At 36.4% G+C, this 20,721-nt stretch overlaps 1 protein-coding gene across 2 annotated transcripts in view; it reads left to right on the top strand.

Moving 5' to 3' along the window:
* The first annotated feature begins 372 nt into the window (after nt 1-372).
* SPATA16 (spermatogenesis associated 16) overlaps nt 373-20,721 on the top strand; it is a 252,692-nt gene continuing 232,343 nt past the window's right edge. For both annotated transcript variants that reach the window (XM_054483031.1, XM_054483032.1), the window contains exon 1: nt 373-517. The gene's annotated coding sequence lies outside the window, so the exon portion shown is untranslated. The remainder of the gene's footprint in view (nt 518-20,721) is intronic.

Below are 20,721 nucleotides of genomic sequence, written 5' to 3'. Positions count from 1 at the left end.
TTAAAAAAAGAATAAATACAAAACTCTATAAAATGTATGTATAAAGTCTATATTGTATCTGTGTAGTTTTGTGTGAAAAAGACAGAATGGTATGTTTTTTTTAATCTATTCATAGTAAAGAGACTGCAAAGATATACATTAAAATGTTCTCAGTGCTTCTCTTTAGAATACAGATAATTTTTATTTTATGTACATCTTTCTGTATCTTCCAGATTATTTTATTGATCATATTGCTTTTAGAATCTGAATGGAAAAATATAAATAACCTTGTTTTTATTATTGGAAACATCAAGTGCAACTCAAGAGGAAAGACTAGGGAGGTGCCAGTGACCCGCGCCACTTGTGGGCGCGATGGGCCGCGTGGCACGGGACGTTTCAAGTCCGGGCGTCCCCGCGAGCAAGCAGCCTGACCAGGCCTCGCAGTGGGACGTTAGGAACCAGGTGTTGGCAGATGCTGTGGCTGGGAGGAGTCCAGAGCCTCGCCCCGTCCCCGCGGGGCTGAGCCACAACTGCTTAGGTAGGAGGAGAATCATTCAGGTCTGCCCAGTTAAAGCTTTTCTCGTTCAGTGGCTGGGTGGAAAGGAAGGGAGATGACCCTCAGGTGAAGCTGGAGTAAGTTGAGAAAACAGGAGCGCCTTTCTTCCTGCCCTCCCGAGGAATGAGGAATGTTGCTTATAAAAAGCCCTAATAAGTAACGAACAAATCATCTCCTGCAGGCAGTTAGAAGACAGGTAGTCCCAAAGTGGTTCCCTGTCCGCTGCACCGGGTCACCCTATCCTTCCCCACTCTGGTGAGAAAGTAAAGACTAAGATCCCACTTGGTTTCCCAATAACAGATTTTTTGTTTGGTTTTGCTTTATTCTAATATATATTCCCTAATAAAGTGTATAGTTTGAGGACATCTTCTAGTCAAGTGGGAGATGATGGCTGCTAATTCAGAGTTCACATTTTATCATTTGTGATATGGGTTGTTGTCTCCTTAACCTATAATATTACTGTGGATTGAAGACTTTGAACGTCAAGGAGTAGGATATTAGGGAGAGAAACAATCCAAGCTCCCTGTAAGACATAGACCATGTCATCATTTCTGTATCCTAACATCATGCCTGGCGTAAAATGCATGCTCTGAAATGTTTGCTGTATGAATGAGTAAATGAATGAATGAATGTCTTTCACAAGGACCTTGCTGTTCAAAGGTTGTTCAGCACAAGCAATTAAAAACAGGTTCAAGCTTTGTTTAAAATTTGCATTTTGGACTTATTACCCATAAAATATTAATAGATGTCAGTAAAGTTCTCTGTTTTTGAAGCATCGGGGAAGTGTTTACCATTTTTAGTAAGCCTTAGTTTGAAATAAATGCATAAAAACTTTGTATTGTGTTTTTGTTTAACCCTTTATGATTAAATTTAATGGACTAGCAGTATTATAACAGAAACTACCCTAATTTCATTAAGTTGTTCATCCTCTGAACAGTGAAACTAGCACCTTGGAAATTGATTATGACTAAAAGAAAGCAACAAATGAGCATGAACTATGAGATACAGAACCTTAAAATGATCTCCAGGCATAAACCCACAGTTAATCCTTACTGCAGGAGTTTGTTTGTTTGTTTGTTTGTTTTGAGACAGAGTCTTGCTCTGTCACTCACGCTGGAGTGCCGTGGTGCCTTCTTGACTCACTGCAACCTTTGCCTCCTGGGTCCAAGTGATTCTCCTGCCTCAGCCTCCTGAGTAGCTGGGATTGCAAGCGCGTACCACCACACCCAGCTAATTTTGTATTTTTAGTAGAGACACGATTTTGCCATCTTGGCCAGGCTCGTCTCAAACTCCTGACCTCTAGTGATATACCCACCTCAGTATCCCAAAGTGCTTGGATTACAGGCGTGGGCCACTCCGCCCGGCTATTCTTTCTAATTAAGACACAGTGACTGTGTGACTATTCCTCTACATAGAATTTGACTGCATGTTGTGTTTTTGTTGTTGTTCCTTTTATGTGACACATCAGTTTGAAATAAATGAATAGGTACCCCAACAATTGTAGGCCATAGTAACAAAAGCAATGCAAACACCATATGCTCAAGGGTTTTTAAATCCTTTTACATCAGAAAGCCTGGAGTATTGTCTTTCAACTAGTGTAGAATATATTGAGTCATCTTGGAAAGTAACGTTCAAGTTGTAACATTTTGCACTCACGAAGAGCTTGCTGAGTTTTTCAGGGATGTTATAAAATAAAATAGTACAGCAGTCTAGCTTAAAGATAGCAAAATAAAGACTGTAATTTATCATAGTTCTAGCTAAATTTCAAAATATATGCAATGAATGAGCATAAGCCATCTAACAGAAAGAGCATTTTTCTAATTGTCTAATTTTTTTAAAAATTGCTGAACCATAATAACAGCAATAACAAAAATGATGATAATGATAGAACAATAGTTAACATTTATTGAGCGGTTACTATTTTCAGGCAATCTTCCTATATTACTCTTCTCAACAATTACATGAGGCAGATATTATCATTAACTCCATTTTGTGAATAAGAAAGCAGAACCCAGTGGCTATGACTGATATCAGGATTCCAAATCTCTATATGATGGGGAAAATTATTGTAAAATTACTGGAAGGTGAAGATTCAGCTTTAGCTTTACATTTTAGAAAGCCTCCAGGAGTAAATGTATTTACATACCATATGATGTGATATACATTTATGTACACTTACATACATCTATTCTGAAATGTGCAGAATTCATCTATTTGAACCATTAATATTTCATGATTTAGGCAACTTTGAAAGGTAATTGAGTTGATTTGACACAGGATAGGTGTTAGAAAGCGTCTCTTTAACCTTTATGAGTAGAAACTGAAGCTGAATTCACACTGTCATGTAGAATTGCACAAGAAGTGGAAAATTGATATGGTTTTAAATAGGCCATTTAAAAGGAAATGTTTCAGGAAGACTTGTATTATAATTACTGAATAGAAATCAGCTCCTGATTTCAATTTCTTTTCATAGACAAATTAGTTATTCTGTCTTGCTGTTTATTTTAGATTTACCTAAATAAGTTGTGCATGTGCTTTTCAAAACTAAGCATTATTATATAGAATCAAAGTTAAGGAAGATTAATATCTTACAGAGGAAGGGAATTGTATATAACTCTGAGCCGATGTTTTTAAAATGTTTGAAAACATAGAGTTGAAAATACTGGCCTCACTTTTCTTCAGGGACCTTTAGCTCATTACTTATTAGGAAGATAGCTCTACGTCTTAGCTTAAAAGTTACTGGCATTCAACCTGGTCTGTATTTCTCCTCCAGAATAACTTTCCTTAGGAAATTCCACATGGTGGGTGTTCATCTGATTTCACATGCATGAATGCTTCAGTGCTCTCCCACCGGTTCTCAATTAAATTCCTATTAGCCAGCATAACTCAGGCAGAAGAATTCAATGCTGTCTTGAACGATCACCGAAGTTATAGCTTGAGAAGACATTGCATTATCACCCCCCACCAAGAAAAAAAGTATGCATTTAACTTGTTAGAAATCAGCTCAATTTTGTTAACTTGAAGATGTAAGGAGCAAAAACATGATGTAAATCACTTCTCATTCCTGTTGAACAGACATTTGGAAACCTAAGTTTAAGGTGAAGAAAGAAAGGATTGCAGTAGTCCTCTCTAACATACATTCCCAGACCTAATACATCTGGTCTCTTCTTTAGGGAGATATGTGTGTGTGTGTGTGTGTGTGTGTGTGTGTGTGTGTGTGTGTGTGTGTGTGTGCGTGTTGAGAGTCCACGGGATCCCCCTCAGAGAAGGAGATAATGGAGGAATAAACACATAGAAGGCTTCTGAACCTTCTTAGGTATTGGGGCCAAGGCTTAATTAAAGGCTTTCAAAAGTTCCTATCTCTCAGTTAACTTCCTCACCCTTTATATTTACTGATATAGTTAACAGTGAAGAAGCATCATGTTAAATATGAGAGTCATCAGATTGAAAGAAAAGACTTGAAATACATTGAAATTGACACCATTTATGAATGTAGAAAAGGAGGAAGTTTTAGTGTTCATAGAAGGTTTATCTTCTGCAGCTGCCATTTCTTTTCCTGTTTTCCTCCCATAGATCCTGCCTTCCATGGACCTTTCTGTGACCTCTGTCTGTTGTTATAGAATTTGTCTAACATCATGGTCTTCTGATTTTGTTCTTTCTTATCTTTCAATAGCAGGTGATCATTTCTGTCCTCCAGCCATCTTTCTACCATCCTAATTTGCAATATTTTTTATTCTTCCAGATCTTTCACATCCACAATATTCCTTCAAGATAATGGGATGGGGTTGGGATATAATGGGCGGGAGGTGCCATTTGAAAAGAATCCCTCAGAGCCTGATTCATGTCTTCCTCTAGGCTTGAGAGTGCTGCTTCTTTCTGGGACATTCCCACCTGGAGGTGTTGCTCTAAACTGGTATAGGCTGATTTAGATGTACAGTGATGACAGAGGCAGATTTATTTTGATAGCAGAACTCATCAGGCGAGCTCTTTAGGCCCAATTTCTACTAATGTTGAAATGTGGAAATGTAGAGAGGGATTATTTAAACTTTCTCATCAAATACAATTCAGTAGTGTTTTTAAATGGGTTCTTTGGGTACGTTTTTCCTCTCAAGTGGTCACCATTTTTCTCTGCTTCCCGAGAGAGGACAGGGAAAGCTTATTCATCTACTTGGCGGCTGCACAGGGAAAGGGTCTTGAGTCACTGTTTTCTCTGGTCCCACTGGCCTCTCTTGAGACCCTTCTTCCCACCTTCTCCTAGGACTGGGTGTTGACTGAGGTAAGGCTGAGCCTGAGGTCATTGGTCTGGTCATTAGGTCACCCTATTTTCCAATTAATATAACAAACAACTGCAGCGAGTTTGGGTCAGACAGCAAGCACAGAGGCTTTATTCCTCCCTCTGCCATAGCTAAATTTAAAAAATTATGACAGTAATGAGTAGGAAAAAATAGAATGAATGAATGAATAAGACCTAGTATCTGACAGCACAAGAGGGTGACTACAGTCAATAATAATTTAACTGTACATTTTAAAATAACTAAAAGAATACAATTGGATTGTTTGTAACACAAAGGATAAATCCTTGAGGGGATGGATACCCTATTCTCCATGATGTGATTATTACACGTTGCATCCCTATGTCAAAGCATCTCACGTACCCCATAAATATATACACCATGTACCCATAAATAATAAAAATAAAAAATTATTTTTAAAAAGATAGCATAAAAATAAAAGTAAAAAATAATAATTATGACAACGAAAGCAAGCAACTACTACATGTTCAGTGCTGTTTGCCCTGGTTTTTGGAACCTTCAGAAATGTAATCAGGGAATCCCTTTCAGTCTATCTACCATACACACAGTCTGATAATTTCCAAGCCACTAACATGAACCGCATTTCATTTGTTTTGTGTGGTTTTACCCTCCTGGAGAATTTTGAAGAAAACACCTCCTAACTATCAAATCCTTACCCTGCCTTCTTGCTTATATTCTTAGACAATGCAAAGACTGTAGGTAAGGGAGTAGGGGGCATGTGTTTAGGCAAAACTTGCCTTAGGAAAACTCAGAGTCTTTGTATGTAAAATTTCAAGCTGTCTTGACCTGTAATTTTCTTAATGTAAACTTTTTATCAATGCATAACATACATTTGGTAAAAGGCACAAATGAAGACAGATTTAATCAAACGAACACATTGGTGTAACCAGCTCTCAGAGCCAGAAATGATGGTACCAGTAAGCCCAGGAGCTCCCCCTGTTCCATTCGGGTTACTACTCACCGTCTCAAGGGCAACCACAAATCTAACATCTAACACCACAAATTAGTTTTGCCTAAATTTGCTCTTTATTTAAATGAACCATACAATATGTATTCTTTTGTATCTGGCTTCTTTCACGCCATGTTTTATTTGTGAGATTCTTCCATGTGGTTGCTTGTAGTTGTAGTTCCTTTATTCTCACTGCTAATAATATTTTTCCGTTGTATAAATATACCACAATATTTTTATCTTTTCTATGATTCATGGGCATTTGGAATGTTTTCAATGTTATTATGTTATTACTTTGTTGTGAATAGTGCTACTGTGAACATTCTTGTATGCATTTCTGCTGGGTATATAGGAAAAAAAATCTGCCAGTACAGGATATAGGAGGAAGCAGATGCTGCCAAACAGCTTTCCAAATTGGTTGTACCATCTTACATTTATATCTGCTTTGTGTAAAAGCTCCACTTATGCCATATACTTGCCAATACTAGGTATTGTCTGTCTTCTTAATTTTAGGCTTCTGGTGGATTTGCTGTGGTATCAACCTGTGGTTTCACTTTGCATTCCATTGATGACTAATGGGAGTTAATAACTCTTTCAAGAGTTTACTGACCATTTGGAGATCATCTTTTGTGATATGTCTATTAAAATGTTTAGCCCACTTCTTTACTGGGTCTTTTTCTTCTGTCTTCTTTCATAGAAGTCCTTTATATATTCTGGATATAAGTCCACATCAAATATATGTACTACAGATATTTTCTTTTATTCCATGAATTGTCATTTCATTTTTAAAGATGTGTTCTGATGAACAAAAATCATTATGTATAATATAATCCAATTTTTTACTTTTATGTTCTGTTCAAGAAATCCTTGCCTATCCAAGTCATAAAATCATCCATTTTCTTTTAAAAGCATTAATGTTGTTGTTTTTTTACATTTACTTTTGCAATGCATTTTGAATTGATTTTTGTGCATTATGTAAGATAGGTATCAAAATTTATTTGCTGCATTTGATTTAGGCCAGCACCATTTATTTAAAAAGCCATCATTCTAGTTTTTGACTTATTCTGTTTTCTGTTGCTATAGCAGAATACCTGAGACTGGGTAATTTATTTTAAAAAGAAGTTTATTTGGCTTACAATTCTGGAGGCTGGGAAGTCTAGGAAACATGGCACCAGCATCTGCTGTTTCTGGTGAGGAACTCATGCTGCATTACCATGTGGCAAAGAAGCAAAGAGGAAGCAGAAATGCAAAAGGAAGACCAAACATGAGAGGCAGCCTCGCTTTACAACGGCTTACTTTTTTTTTTTTTTTTTTTTTTTTTTGTGGCAGAGTCTTGCTCTGTTACCCAGGCCGGAGTGCAGTGGTGCAATCTTAGCTCACTGCAACCTCCTCCTCCCGGGTTCAAGTGATCCTCCTGCCTTAGCCTCTTGAGTAGCTGGGATTACAAGAACTTACTCCCTAACTCACTCAGCATTAATCTATTCATGACTCAAACACCTCCCACTAGACCTCACCTCCCCACCCTGCTGCATCAAGGTGAAAATCAGGCTTCCAACACATGAACTTTTAGGGGACATGCTTAAGCCACAGCACCCCCTTGCATGCCAGGGTCACTCTTGTCATAAATTAAATGAACATTTATATGTAAGTCTACTACTGGACTTTTTTATTCTTTTCAGGTGGTGTAATTTATCCTTGCATCAAAGTCATGCTGCCTTCCTTACTATAGCTTTATTTATAGTAATTCTCAATATCCGGCCAAGTCTGTCAGCTTTGTTCTTCTTCAAGATTAACATGGCTATTCTTGGCCCTTTTTTTTTTCCATATAAAATGTGAAATTTGTTGTGGCTTGACTTATGAGTGAGCTATGGTTAATTTTGGTAAAAGTTGCAGGTACACTTGAAAAGAATGTACATTCTGATGTTCTTTGTTGCAGGATTTGACATATGTCTATTAAGCCAAGTTTGTGGCTTATGTTACACAGAGCTCCTATGTTCTTGAAAGTTTTTTCTTTCCTTTTTCCTTTCTTTTTTTTTTGTCTGAAATTCCATCAGCCATTGACAGAGGTGTGTTACAATTTCCCACTATAATTGGAGATTTGTCAATTTCTCCTTTTATTCATCAATTTTTTATATTTTATGTACTTAAAAGCCATGTTATTCACTGAAGACAGATTTAAATTTTTCTGTCTTCTCCTTGTATAGTTCCCTGTGCATCCTTAGGGATGAGGGGACGTGAACAAGTAAGTAACTTGGAAGCTCAGAGGAGGTCCTACAAGGCTAAGATTCAGATCTCTGAGAAGAGAGTGTGGCGGGGGAAGTCATTAAGATAAGGTTCGCTTGTCTCAGAACTAGGAAAGCAGCATGGCTGTGGCGATGAAGAAATTTGACAAAAGAATACCTGCTGACTGTGCGGGCCACCACCGCATCGGTAAAGGCTGCCTAGACCCCTACAAACAGAAACATTTGCTGCCGGCAGAAACAGAAAATTCCAAGAAGGAAATGTCCCTTCTTCCCCTTTCAGCTTTGCAGTGTTTCTCCAGTACCCTCTATCGGCAGAGCCTAACTTTCAACCAGCTGGAAAAATAAAAATGTAGTCTGCAGATTTCAGTTCCAGTATCACAATACAGAGTGATGGGTGGGTATGGAGCCGAGTAACAATAAATTAATAACTAACATACCTTCTGTATTTCTAGTAATGCTTCTTTCCATAAACTCCACTTTGTCCGATTATTAGTTGAGCTATCCCTTATCTTGGTTGATGTTTGCATGCTATATCTTTCTTGATGGTTTTATTTTCAACTTCTCTGTGTTCTCATATTTAAGGTGTAGCTTTCCTAAGCACTGTAGAGTTGGGAGTAGTAATTTTTTCCTGGGAGAACATCTTGGTCTCTGAGTTGGGGGTAGTAATTTTTTCCTGTGAGAAATCTTGGTCTCTGAATTAGAATATTGAGTTCTTTTAAATCTGAAGTAATTGCTGATAGATTTTGGTTTATGTCTACCACATTGCTATCTGTTTTTATTTGGTCCCTTTTATTTCTCTGCTTTTTGGGGTTAATCCAAAAATATTTTAATTTTTTGTTACATAAATTTGTTAATTATATAATAGTTTATATTTTATATTCCCCAGCTTCTACCTTAGAAATTAAACATGAATCCTTGACTTCTTCCACTCTAATACAAATGATTATTTTTACCAAACTCCTAATAATTTTGTAACATTAGAATACTTGAACTCTGTTTACACTCTCACATCTTTTGCATCATTGTTGCCATTCTTTTTAATTCTGCCTAGGTTTTAAATCCTGTAGAGACATTTCTATTATTGCCTTATGCAGTCAAGTGACAACAGTCAATATTTACTTCTATGTGTATATTCTTACATATTTACTTTTACTATTACTCTTTAATTCCTCCTGGAATTCTCTTTTGCTTTTGCTTCATTCTCCGTGTTCCTTCTAGGGATCCAACTATACTGTGTTAAGACCTTTTCACTATGTTTCACATGTTTCCAAAGGTTTTTTAAATAATATTTTTCATTATTTTACTTCTCTGCTTAAATTTAGATATATTCTATTGCTGTTTCTTGAGTTTACTAAATCTGTCTTCTGCTGTATCTAATGTGTTGTTTAATCCATCTAATGAGTTCATTTCCGATAGTATATTTCTCAACTCTAGAATTTGCTATTCTTTTTATAGAATCTAATACTCTGGTAAAGTTCCTTATCATTTCTCACTCTCTTGTCATAAATATATTAATTAGAGTTGTTTTAAAATTCCTTACCTAGCTCTAATATCTTGATCAGCCATGGGTAGGTTTCTAGTGTTTACTTTTTCGTTTGTTTTTTTTAATTGTTATCTTGAGAGGTTTTATTTTTGCATACTTAATGATTTTCCATTAAGTGCTGAATAGTGTGTATAGAAAATTATAGAAGATCCCAATGATGTATCTTCCTCCATAATGGATGTATCCTTCCTTTCACTAGGCAGATAACGTGGCAGTTCATCTTAATTTAATCAGGGACTGTTTCATATTAAGGCTGAGCTGCAACCCTCGAAAAAGTCTACCTCTAGTATACCCCGGTTCTCAAGAGTTTCAGCTGAACGTGTGGTGTTTCTCCAAAGCCCTTTCTCCTGTGGATCTCTGTCTCGTAAGACTGCAAAAATTTTATTTTCCTTTCAGAGGCTTTCCACTTTGCCATCCTGCCCCATGAATGCCCAGAAATTGGCATTCTTTTCTGAGTGGTAAAAGAGCTTGGTGTTTGAGGCTTGCCACATATTTACCCAAAGCTTACAGGTTTCCACATTACCCACCAGTGACCCTCCCTCAGTGAAATATTGAGATGCTCACACTCTTCCCCATGCCTACGATTAGCAAATGCCCCCAGAAGTTGCCCCTGTCAAAGTCAGGTCACTTTGACGAGGGAGTTGTACCCTCTTCATAGCCTTCTTAGCTATATTCAAACAAATGATTTGGTCTTTTATTCTGCTTTTCTATTAGTTCTCAACAGAAGTTCTGATCTACTACTCCATCCCACCCATAAGCAGAGTATAACGTGTAACTGTTTGAACGATATATTTTGTTAGGTTCCATTTGTTAAAATAGTACATTTTAAAGTATGTCTTTGTTTTAAAGTTTTGCACAAACCAAAATATTTTTTTCCAAGCAGTTCTTTGACTTTATGGTTTTCTTTGGCTGAGATCAACTGGGGAAATATCAGTGGATGATTAATATGCAATCAGTCCTCAAATATTTCTATAGTCCTTAAACCTGTAAATCTTCATTAAATGTAATTGAAACATGATTGAAAAAGTAAAAAATTATATTTCTAAACTATTTTGACATTTCCTCTATCTCAATTCTGAAGTTAATTTTTCTCACAGACAAATGCATTTCCACAAAATAAGTATCGTGACTTACCCTAGAAAAAGATTCAGAAGAAATATTCAAATAATAGTACTAAAACGCTATACAAGTAAGAAATTATTATTATTTTTTACCTAGGATAAGTATATACAAATTCCAAATGGTTACATCTGAAAGCACTTCATAATTATATTATCTTTAGTATAATGTCAAAGCAAGAATCTTGCAAAGAACTAGGTGAGCCCTACTTTTGGCTCAGCTGTTTATGATGGGAAGTGGCTTGACATGCATATGTAGATAAACAGATCATTTTTTACTATCTTTGTCTCTACTAGGTTCTGTAATAAGTGCCATACAACATTGTGCTATTTATCCTCAGGCAAATCATATGGAAAAATCTCAACCAACGGTTTCTCAAGTGTTAAAAATAAGCATTTATTCTGCAACTTGTAAAAGGAAGGACAGTGTAGGGGTTAAGTTAAAATGCACTGTAAACAATTATAAAATATTAAAATGACAATGGTGAAAGCTGTATTATATGAGATGTTTGGGGATTATAGAATTTCTTTTTTTTTTTTTTTTTTCTTTTTGAGACAGAGTCTCACTGTGTCGCCAGGCTGGAGTGCAGTGGCACAATCTCGGCTCACTGCAACCTCCGACTCTCAGGTTCAAGTGATTCTCCTGCCTCAGCCTCCCAAGTAGCTGAGACTACAGGCACACACCACCATGCCCAGCTAATTTTTGTATTTTTAGTAGAGATGGGGTTTCACCATGTTGGCCAGGATGGTCTTGATATCTTAACCTCGTGATCCGCCGCCTCGACCCCCCAAAGTGCTGGGATTACAGGCATGAGCCACCGCGCCCGGCCGATTATAGGATTTCTATGTTCATCTTTACCTGTCTCCATTCTACTCCAAAAGATACTTTACAGTGATATGTAATGATCTAAGACAAAAATAAACATCCAGTTCAACCTCCGCAAATAATTAAGGAGGAGTCTCATCTTCATGCCTCAGGTTCTATTTGCGAGGTGATGGAAAATACTATTCATTCATTACCCATAGTATACCCATTCCAGTGGATCATGCGTTATTTGCTTGGTGTATGATAACACTGGAAGGTAGGTCAGCCATCCCTGTTTGTGATAGGTGTTCCCCAGTTGTACAGACTGTTCTTCAGGACACAAAATCCTCAGGGAACAAATGTCTTGACTCAATTTTCATATAAATATTAATTGCTAACTTACTATTTTTAAGAAGAAAAATTATACAGATGTGTGTTTATGTATAAACAGTTTCACAATGTAAAACAAGTCATCAATAATTAAACATTATTAGTATGTTTTATGTATAAATATTATATATAAGTATATATAAAATACAGTGAATACATAGAAATCTGTACATGCAGTAGAATATATAGAGAGCACAATATTTAACACCATAATAGCTGTCCTCTGCAGAGAGCTTACTGTGGGCCAGATGATGCATTAGTTCTTAACACACGTTATTTTGTCAATCTTTCAATCATCTCTATGAGGAATTAGTTAGTATTCATGTTTTTTGGGTAAGGAAACCAAGATACATCAAAGTTAAGTAACCTGGCTGAAAGTTTCTTCAGCAAAGAAAAGACAGAGTTAGGATTTGAACTTATATCTCTCCAAATCCAAAATTCATGTCCTGTCTTCCATGCTACTTTGGTTCTTGAGTTTGGAACATCCTCCCAAGAAAGATGGATAACATCTCTGATCTGTTGCTCCTGAGTTCCTGTGAAGCACAATCCATTTTATTTATCTTTGTAATTCCCCAGGAATTAGCCCTGTATTTTTACCCAGCAGGAACTCAACAAGAGTTTGTTGACTAAATGGATGAGTGAATGTCTACCAATAATTCATTCTTATAAACTTATTTTTCAAGAGAGTAGCCATTTAGACTTTAAAGTGTTTCTTTAGCATCAACAGCTAATGCAGCCTCTGTCTTTCTGGCAGACTGCTTCATCCGTGGAAGCCCAGGTACCAGTGTTACCTAAGCAAACTAAAGCATATGAGGGGCCAACATGATTCACCAGACCACCAATATCAGTATCCTCTGGAGTAAGCTAATCATGAATATGCTTATGTCACCAGAAAAGTAGCATTACCAAAAAAGTAATTTTCTGGGAAAACTTGCTCTAGCATTTAGTATTTCAAAAGAAGCATGAAAGTAATGATAATAATATCTGACCCTTGTTAAACACTTTTAAAATTCATTTTATGACAGTATTGTTTTTTACTAATACTTTTCAATTCAAGTGGTGGGAGTTGGAGTAGGAAAGTCAGGAGGTGGAGCATATGCCATAACCATTTGCACGATGTGAACCTCTGGTGTTTTCAATACAGCCCTCTTCTGCTTACTAAACATGCAAATTCCTATGCATTACCCCAGACATGCTGAATCAAAATCTGTGGGCCCTGGAACCTAGAAGACTTCAGGGGATTCTGATGCATACTAAAGTAGTATCTCCCACTAAACTATGAACTTTTTGTGAGTACAGGCATCCCAGTACTGACACAGGTTGTGACAGAGTTGTTGCTTAGTAAATCATAAATGAATGATTGAATTAATTAATACATTCTTAAGAAAAAAAGGGATATTTAAAGTCAGCACTGTATGATCCACCCTTATTCTGCCTACTTTATGCCATGAGTTTGTGCTTCTAACTGCTGAGGACATTGTGTTTTTAACAAATAAATTTTGATTTACTTTATGGATGGATATAATGGAGCCCAGAACCAGAGCCTGTAGACCAACTTCAGTCCTGCCATTGCCACTAAATAGGGATGTGCCGCCTCTCTAGCCCTCATCATTAGAGTAAAGGTGTTAGAACAGACTTGCCCTGTGATTCCTTTCCAATGCTAAAAATTTATTTTTATATTTAAAAATATTTGTACTTTGATGGTGACTAGCCCTCCATCTGAGTACTCTTATGATGTCATGAGTTAGGAAAGGAAAAAGTCACCATTTTGCAATCATCATAGTTTAGATTGGTTCAGGCAAGAATCATCAGTGGATGCTAAATTGAGGGAGGAAATTTTGATGAGGAAGCAGGAAATTTCGTGGTCTCAAAGTGTCTTCCTACAGACTGCATGTAAGTTGCAAGTGGAAAAGTCTGTAACTATGCTCTGGAAAAACTAGGTAACCTCTTGACCAGGTGATCAGAATTGACATCACCAAAGAAAAGCAAGCGGACGTTGTGTGCCTCCAAATGTGATACCCTGAGAAACACACAACATCATTCATTCTGTAGTATTCTGGCTGAGGCCACTTAACCTGAATCTAATCATGAGGAAGTATCAGAAAAATCCAAATTGAGGTAGATTCTGTAAAATAGCTGCTTGTACTCTTCAAAATTGGCAATGTCAAGGAAGATAGAAAAAAGCTGAATAAAGAACTATTCCAGAGTAAAAGAGACTAAAGAGATGTGACAACTACACACAATACATTATCTTGGAGAAAAAATAAATCCTAACAGGACATTATTGAGACAACTGACAAAATAGGCAAAATAGGGATAGGGACTGTAGATTAGACAATAGTTCGTATCAATGTTAACATCCTGGATTTGATAACTGTATTATGCTACAGTAACGAAATATCCTCAGTCTTAGGAAATGTGCACTGAAGCTTTAAGGGATAATGAGGCTTGATGTATACAACTTACTTTCAAACAGCTTAGCAAAAGTAATATAAATGTTTTTATGTGTGTGCCTATACATTTCTGCATGTGTGCGCACACACACACACACACACACACAGGGAAAGATAATTACAAATGTGATCGAGCGGTTTAAAATTGGTAAAGCACAATTTTGAGTTCTTGATATTCGTACAACTTTTCTGTAAACTTAAAATTATTTTAAATAAAAACTTGTGAATTTTTTAAAAGATGCACTTCCCACTTCTCAGTAGCTTTAACTTTAAAACATGTTTGAGAATAATTAACTAAATTGAAGGGTAGTTCAAAAGAAGAAATCTTCATATTACTGTTGATTAATTTTACGGATCTCTGCAAACAAAGCACTGAACTGTCCAACATATGTTTCTTCATTTGGAAATTGTGACAACAATTTACCTTGTGTATTGTGGTGGGATGCAGTGGAGTAAGGTAGACAGAATTCTGAATGAGCTGCAAGATGTGGTTAAAAGCACTGATTTATTATGTGACTATAAACAGGTCATTTTACCTGCATAAGACTCCATTTCTTCTTCTGCAAAATAAACAGATCAGAGTATTTTGAAAGATTCTTCATCTCTATACTTCTACAATACTGAGTTTAAGAAACCACATGTGAAAGTCTAAGAATTAAGAACTTTATAAAAAGAATTAAAGAGTTGACCAAAATTAAATGAAATTATTTTTTCTTTACACATCTATACAGCCTCTTACGTAAATAGAAACTTGGATCACTTTTACAGGAAGACAGAGCAGTGTTTGCAAAGAAAGAGAACGAGATTCAAACTTTGTCTCAGGATGCTCGTGAATTTGGCAAGCTGATTGCATTTATGTTTTAAGAAGAAATGTAGCCAAAGGTCTCTAAAGTACGCTGAAACATTACTTCCTCTACTTCCATATTCCGCCACAGCAAATGAGTTGTTGTTTTTACAAATTGTGTTAAGGATTTTGAAGAAATACATCTGAGTCCTCATGGACCACACTTATAAGGATAGCAAGTTGTACAATTATCATTTCTCCAAAAAAGACTGATTTTTCTGAAGGTTCTGGTTCTGAATAAGCCATGCTGTATGTCAACAAAGAATAAGAGAAATTATTTACTCCCTAACAAAGACTACAATAAAAAAGACCAGGGTAGGTACATCATAAATATTGTTGACATAGAGTAACAAACAACAAAAATAAGAAAAAAGAATCAGGATGCTACAGCACCTAGAGAAGCTTTCCATTTTGAAGCCAAGTTGTAAAAAGCTAACTTACATTTAGGTGATTGCCTAATTTTCAGCTTTTGTAAAGTGATGCAACAACAACAACAAAAAGATACTTTTGAATGTTTCATTAATTGTGTAATAAGATACCATCATCAATTTTTCCAGTCAACAAATATTTACTGTGTGTTGAGCACATTCTGAGTATATAGCAGTGAACTAAGTATACAAAGTGCAGTCTCTCACATTCTGGTGGGGGAATATAAATATGAATGAAATGCAGACAAGTAAATACCACTATGATGAGTGGCATGGAGAGGTGTAAAATACATACACAACTTGGTAGGGCTGATTACTCTAGTTCATCAGAGAAGGCTTATTTGCGAACAAATATTTAAGCTATGATCTGAATAACATAAAAAACACAGTGGAAAGAATATTCTAGCCCAACCAGTGCAAAGGCTCTGAGTTGGGAATGAACTTATCAAATTAGCAGAACAGAAGGAATGCCAGGTGACTGGAACATAGTAGACCAAGGGGGAAAGATACGTGATGAGTTTTCAAAGGAGGCAGAGGCATCAGAGATTGTATTCGATTCTAGGTGTTACGGGCAGCCATTAAAAGGCCTTTAGTAAGAATGATGTGGGATCTTATTTTCATTTAGAAGGATGACTTGGGTTGCTGTGTGAGGAGCACCTGCAATAATCTAGAGAGGAGATCATGGGCCCTGGAGGAGGGTATTGATCATACACATGGAAAGAGGCAGACCTTGGAAGGAAAGTCAACAGGACCAAATGATGGATTGTAGGATAGGGATTAAGTGACAGAGAGGAATAAAGGATAACTTGTAAAGCTCTATCTTGGCCAACTGGGGGGATATGGTTGGCATGCACTGGGATGGGAAGACTGAGACAGGGACAATTTTAGGGAATGGGAATTAAGAGATCTGCAGGTATTGTTAAGATGTATATTTGGTACTGTTAAGATGTATTAGATAATTTAAGATGTATATTAGATGTCACATGGACAGAGGAGTATACAATTTTGATGTTTTAGGAGGATATAAGGACTAGAGTTGTAACACGGGTAGTTAGGTGTGTATGATGGTATTTGAAGCCATAGAACTGGACAAAATCACCTGAGGAGAGAATGTAGCTGGAGAAAAGAAGGGGCTCCATGTGGGCTCTTGGTGGAAGAGAAAAGGAACAGCCAATCCAGGATATCGAGAATGAGTGGTGAGTGACGTAATTGGAAAATTGGAAGAGCATGGTGTCATACAAAGTGAGAAGAAAGTGTTCCATTAATCAGAGAGTATCAGCTGTGAAGACTGCTGTTATGAGATCTGGCAGATATGAGCCTAGGGATGACCACCAAATTTGGAAATATGAAAGTCAAGGGAGTTTTTTATTGTTGTTTTTCTTAAAAGAAAATGGCTGCTACATCAGCACAGGCATCAACAGGATGAGTCCAATAACAAAAGAAGAAGAGGTGACATGGAAAGATGACAATTGCAGCAGCAAAGTCATTGAGAGGATGGAGGGATAGGGTCCAAACAAAGGGAATTAACCTTGGAAAGAGCCGAGGCATTTTCATTCATGGAGCTGCTTGTGGAATTACCAAACCTCTTCTCTTACTAAGTGCAGCTTCTCTTACATAAATCATCTGATTTGATTCTCACATGATTCTCATGTATCCGATCATTCCCAATTTTCAGAGAAGGAAAAGAGAGTAAGTTTAGGGAGGTTGTATTATTTGTCCTACAACATGCAGTTAATAAATAATAAAAGAGAATTCAAACCTTTCTTGCAGTTCCAAACTGAATGCCCTTTCCACTACTTAATATCATGATAAAGTCTCCCTTCTAATGCTCCCTCTGACCCAACATGACAAACGTTCACAGTGTTTGAGATACGAAGAAGTACAGTTGCTTTGATGCCGTTTTCCTCATTTGGTGGCTTAGTGATCAGCAAATGGCTTGGCAATTTTAAGTTTGAATCCCTGGAATCCATTCATGTAGAAGTTTTATGTCCACATCATTTTTTTCCTGCATCTAATGATGGCTACAATATAGCAGGGCCATAATTACATTTGCAGATACAGATCTTTAAAAACACTAAAAATCTAATACCAGGCCGGAAGTGGTGACTCATGTCTGTAATCCCAGTACTTTGGGAGGCTGAGGCAGGTGGATCACCTGAGGTCAGGAGTTCAAGATCAGCCTGGCCAACATGGTGAAATCCTGCATCTATTAAAAATACAAAAATCAGCTGGGCATGGTGGTTGGCACCTGTAATCCCAGATACTCGGGAGGCTGAGGCAAGAGAATCACTTGAACCGGGGAGGCAGAGGTTGCAGGGAGCTGAGATCACACCATTGCACTCCAGCCTGGGTGACAAGAGGGAAACTCTGTCTCAAAAAAAACAAAAAAACAAAAAAAATCTAATACCTTTCTTAACAAATTTGGTTCACATATTCAAGTTAACTTATAAATTGCTAGTTTGTTTTGTTATCATTTTAGAGGGAGTCTCACCCAGTAAAACAGCAGTAAAGTCAAATATCTTGTTATTAAGTTAAAAAAAAAAACTTTTAAAGTAAGGAAAGTACAAATCCCAATCAACTGGGGGTGCAATGCAGAGGACTATATTTTCCTATTATCTAAAAAGCATGGAATTTGACATGCTGGGTTCAAGTCAGGTTTGGTAAATTCTCCTGGTAATGTCTTTCAAGTTGTTTAACCTCTTGGTTTCTTTATTATGAAAATATGGCTAAAAATATTTATGCAAAAGAGTTGTTGTCAGAAACAAATGGATTAATCCAGTGAGATGACTTCATAAACTGAGAGTACCTGTTGGTTGTTATTATTATGGATATAACACTGGACGGTTTGTTTTATTTTGCATTTCTTAAAAAACATTGTAGGGCAAATTTCCCTCTACCTTCTAATAATAACGTACCATTTCTTGAGGGTTCTCAGATAAAAGAGAAGAGCAACTGCTTGCGTAGGGACACTTGTCCCTCTTCTCAAAAGCTTTCCCAAATATCTTGAAACTGCATCAGTCCCATGTTCTTACAGAAGTATGTCCATTATTGCTACCATATACTGTAGAATACAGTACCTCAGCCACACATTCATTCTAATAACAAGGGTCTCTTATTGAGGGTCTCTTATGTTCCAGGCTCTGAAGAAACTACATATCAATATAGAAAAAGTATTGTGATACATTTCTGCCTCTCCAGCAGTTCACAGTCTAGTAAAACAACATCTCTTTTCATCCTCCACCTCCACTCCTAGCTAAGAGCACTACAATGCCAAGACCCTTGTCTCGGTCATCTTTAGTTTCTCTCATATTACCTAGCACAGCACCTTGCTCATAGTAGGTACTCTATAAATGATTATTGGATTGAAGAAATATTTTGTAGTGTGTTTTTTAAAACATTTAAAAGAACTGGTAGACTAACAAGCAAGGTGTTTTTTTCTCATAATGTCTCACTGGTTACATTTAACAGCAAGTTAAAATTAGATCTTTTTTTTTTAAAGAAAGAAAACCATAGCAACTGTGATGTCGAATGTTTCAGAGAGCACATTTTTAAGGATTCTCTTTTGCTGAATTGCCCATGTTTGAGCTGCCTATTTCAACCAAAAATTTAATAAATAAGCTGTGGTACTAATAGCCATGTAAACCACTGATTGAATCTATGAAGCAATAGAAACTCCCACGTAGAACAGAACACTTGATGAAATACTTGAAGAAAAAAACATAAATGTGTTGAAAATCCACTGAAGGAATTTAAAATGGTTACCCACTGGAAATGATTGAACATTAACTTCCCTTTGTTCCTTGTATTTATTAAAAAACCTTGGAGATTGTTCCAATGTTGCATGTCAGTATTTGCTAACCAATTTTTAAAGGCATATTTCCATGAGGAAATCAATTTTACAGTGCTGTCTTCTAAATTAAAGAATGAGCATTTTTATAGAATGTTACCAACAAATACTTCTTTGACATACATAATGATGGTCTAATAGTTTTCTCTTTAAGTATTTTTATTGAAGTAATGATTAAAGTGTAGCTCAGTGTCTCAGGAACACTGACTAATGTCATTTTAATCAACTTGACTACTTAAAAAAAGTAAAGAGGTTGATAGTTTAAATCTAGTTGGTACATGATTCACTTGAACTATCAAAGAAGAAAATGTACTTCACGCGAGACCAAATTTAAAACAAAAAATAAATCCAGAAATATTTCTCAGAAACAACTTTTTCAAAGTTATAGTCCATACCTTTTTAAAAAAATCCAATTTTGTTTCTCTTAAATAAGAATGTGTAAATTAGCTGTTGATTCACAGCATTCATATTGATCAACATCTATTGAATGCCTACTCTATGCAAAGCACTGAACTAATGTCAAGAAGAGTAAAGTATATTTCTGCTTTTAGGGAGCTTATTGGAAGAAAAAAGTCATTCAGGAATAACTGCGATATAAAAAATAAAAAATAAGTGCTATAAATGCCATCGATATTATTCTGAGGAGGTAAAAATTGATAACTCCTTGGTAGGTTTGGACAGGTAGAATGAGGTGAGAATAGGAAGACGGGGAATTCTTAGTTGACAGACTGAAAATGAACATCTTTTGGAATAAACAAGATGTTCAGCTTGACTTCAGAGTAGTTTATAGGAGAAGTGCTAAATAAGGCTGAAAACACACATTGAGCGAGGTGGTAAAAGGCCTCAAATTCCAGATTATTTAAATAGAGTTTTATAATTTTTAAAGAAGCCATAAGCAGCAGTTCCATAACTCTTCTGTACATGTGTGACAATTTTTATTAAAAAAAAAAAAGGCTGTACAGCTGAAATAAAGTCATCCGATTTTCAACCAGCACTGAAAAATAATGGTTGGATTTGGCCATGCTTTTTCAGCCTGCGCATTTAAGACACTTTCAGACATTCAGGTATTTATTCTGAATTTGGGAGGGAACCTGAATTAGTTTCTTATATATATTGGGAATAATTGATCTTTCAGATGTCTGAAAGCTAAACATTTGCTTAGATACTTATTCCCTCTGAGTGCTCTATGTACACCCTATATACTTTTTCCCCCTGTTATTTTTTCTTGTATAAAACTGCACTGAAGACCCAAA

The sequence above is a fragment of the Pongo pygmaeus genome, chromosome 2 (genome assembly GCF_028885625.2).
Source record: "Pongo pygmaeus isolate AG05252 chromosome 2, NHGRI_mPonPyg2-v2.0_pri, whole genome shotgun sequence".
In the NCBI taxonomy this organism is placed as follows: domain Eukaryota; kingdom Metazoa; phylum Chordata; class Mammalia; order Primates; family Hominidae; genus Pongo; species Pongo pygmaeus.
The sequence above is the reverse complement of the archived record's forward strand: the minus strand, read 5'-3'. Positions and strand labels throughout refer to the sequence as shown.